Source organism: Nuphar pumila, chromosome 5 (assembly GCF_984573655.1).
Source record: "Nuphar pumila chromosome 5, dmNupPumi1.hap1.1, whole genome shotgun sequence".
Classification (NCBI taxonomy): domain Eukaryota; kingdom Viridiplantae; phylum Streptophyta; class Magnoliopsida; order Nymphaeales; family Nymphaeaceae; genus Nuphar; species Nuphar pumila.
The window spans coordinates 7,831,730-7,834,779 of record NC_143253.1 but is presented as its reverse complement, the minus strand read 5'-3'; the positions used below and the strand labels follow the sequence as shown (position 1 = coordinate 7,834,779).

The following is a 3,050-nucleotide window of genomic DNA, read 5'->3' as shown; positions in this document are numbered from 1 at the left end:
AGAGAGAGAGTTTTGGATCCGTGTGCACCCCCGTGCTATCTTTATCAAAAGTAAATTTGGATCCATTAAGTTGCGACAGCCACGATTTAGTTGGCACCTAATTTGCTGTAAATCAAAAGATTTGAATACTTCACAGCTATATCTCGTAGCATTACTGAGTGCAATTTAAATAATTTTCTTGCATCATCTAAATCTTATGAGTTTAAGATCATTTTATGTGATTTTAAGTGGCAAATTAACTAAAATTATCACATCTGATATATATGTTAAATCCAGGTTTGGATCAGAAATTAGTGAGAGGGCTTACGAAATATGTTGGCCGGATATTCATCATACTATAATATGACCCGTCTCCTTAGATATCATATTCACATACAAAATGCCATATGCTCTGGAGGAAGCTTATAGTATTTGAAAATCGGTGCCTACAAGGGCTCTGTTCATCTGGGTACGGGCTACTTGTGAATGTCACCAAGTTGACGGGTAGACACAAGTTTGAAACCTATGGGTGGCATCCCTTGCAGCAAGGTTAAAGCTGGGTGTACTCTCCAGTGGTCAGGAGGCACCTCAAGGGTTTTAACAACTGTATGCCAGCCAAAGTTTGAAAAGGTTTTAAAGGAGGTTTTATCAATATCGCCAGAATCAGTTTATGAATCGATTTGGTTTTCCAAAAAAAAAAAAAACAGAACTGGGCCGAACTGAATCGAGTTGAATCACTTTGAATCGGTTAAAAATAAAGAAGAATCCATTTCAATAGTAATTATTACCACACAAAATATTAAAAAGAAGAAGAAGAAACTGGGGATAGAGAGGATAAATAGCTAGAATAGCAGGCAGAGCAAAATAGATCAAATCAACCACATTGAGATTTTCATTTGCAGAAATCTCTTTGATATCCAGAAACTGATCTAACGTTCAAATGGACAATGAATATTAAAAGGACTAGCCGGTGGATCAACTTGTAGTCAATGGTGTTAAGAATCAGCTTCTGACCTGCCGGTTAAGATTATAAACAGTAAGTTGGGGCTGACAAACCTCTACCAACTTGCCCAATTTTTCGAATATAAGAGCCGTTCTGGTTTCATTAAATGATCAATAGTAAACTAGATAATTGTCAAATGGAGCAGCAAACTCTGGTTCTCTTCCCATCCCCGGGCATGGGACACTTGGTGACCATGGTCGAGCTCGGTAAGCTCCTCCACCTCCGCCTTGGCCTCCCCATCACCATCCTCATCGCCACCCCTCCCTTCAACCTCGGCGACGCCCACCCTTACATCAAAACCGTCCAGTCCTCCGGCCTCCCCATCTCCTTCGTCGATTTGCCCCCCGTGAAGCTTTCCCTCGATCACGCCGACCACCACGAGCTCCTCATCTTCGAGTTCCTAAACGAGTGCAAGCCCCACGTCAAGGAAGCTTTGGAGAGCATCTCCAAGGACTCTAGCATCATAGCCTTTATCATCGACTTCTTCTGCGTCTCTTCCATGAGCGTTGCAGCGAGTTTAGGCGTGCCTGTGCCGGTGTACGTTTACTACACTTCTCCTGCTGGAGCCCTAGCGGCTTTGCTGTACGTTAACGTGCTGCATCGCCAAACGGACCTTAGCTTCCGTCAACTCGATGCAGATCTGGATATTCCGGGGATCCCGCCCATGACATCTTTGGACATGCCCTCGCCGATGATGGATCGGAACGAATCGTATCATTGGTTTTTAAAGGTGTTCGCCCAGGTAAGCCATGCCCAGGGGATCATAGTCAACACCTTCGACGCACTCGAGCCCCGACCCCTCGGGACAATCGCTGAGGGTCTGTGTGTACCGGATGGGCCTACACCTCCGATCTACGCGATCGGACCCGTGATCGCTACCGGGAAGGAGACGGACAGCGACGCCGAGTGCCTTGGCTGGCTCGACTCGCAGCCGGAACGGAGTGTGGTATTCCTATGCTTTGGGAGCCTGGGTCGGTTCTCCCTGGCTCAGCTCACGGAGATTGCGAACGGGCTCGATCGGAGCGGGCAACGATTCCTCTGGGTGGTTCGGAACCCACCAGGCAGTTCGGGAGTGAACTTGGTGACTCTTGATTCAGACCCGGTGAAATTCCTTCCGGATGGGTTTGTGGACCGAACACGTGGAAGGGGGTTGGTGTTGAGGTCGTGGGCCCCACAGGCAAGGGTGTTGAGCCACATTGCCGTAGGTGGGTTCGTAACGCATTGCGGGTGGAACTCAGTGCTGGAGAGCATTGCCGCAGGTGTGCCCATGGCCGCCTGGCCGTTGTACGCCGAACAACGGATCAACCGGGTCTTGCTGGTGGGTGAGATGGGTCTGGCTGTGTCGGTAAGGGAGGGCCCCGATGACATGGTGAGCGCGGCCGAGGTCGAGAGGTGCACCCAATTGTTGGTCGGGTCCGAGGAGGGGTATCGGCTGAGGAAGAGCGCCGAAGCGGCTAGGGACGCGGCAGCTGCGGCGGTCAAGGAGGGAGGGTCATCCTGGGTGACCCTGGCAAGGTTGGCTGATGCGTGGAAGGTCAAGGTGGAAGCCACCAATGCTGTCTATTAAAAGATTGTGGACCATGTGTGATGAATGATGATATATAATCTTTTTTTTTATCTGAACATGAGAATAATATGTTTTATTTAAACCATTTGTGTCCTAATACCCCAAAATTTTAACCTAAAAATACACGAATTTTTTAAATAATAGAAATATCGTTATAATTTTGGTTAAAACCTCAGGTGAGTTAAATTACTTATGTCTTCAATAAATAACGATGGTGAGTTAAATACAAGTCACTCAATTAACATAAGACTGAATCAAATAAAATATCATTCACCACTTAAATTACTTATGTCTTCAATAAATAAGAGAGTAGTTTGAGTCCAAAATAAATGATGATTGTTTTTTTCAAAATGAAATCTTGAAAAATGAAAATAATAGCTCTCAACACCGTCGCAACATCCTGTCATCACCTTGGCAGATCAATTCCTTCCTACATGTTTCATAATCGAGTCTCAATAGAAAAATACAATAACACAATGTACATGAATAAAACCAAATATA

At 45.7% G+C, this 3,050-nt stretch overlaps 1 pseudogene across 1 annotated transcript; it reads left to right on the top strand.

The window, feature by feature from the left end:
* Positions 1–1,100: 1,100 nt before the first annotated feature.
* LOC149836659 (UDP-glycosyltransferase 88A1 pseudogene) lies at positions 1,101–2,634 on the top strand (annotated as a pseudogene). The gene has a single exon (XR_016432040.1). The product of XR_016432040.1 is annotated as a UDP-glycosyltransferase 88A1 pseudogene (transcript).
* The last annotated feature ends 416 nt before the right edge of the window (positions 2,635–3,050 follow it).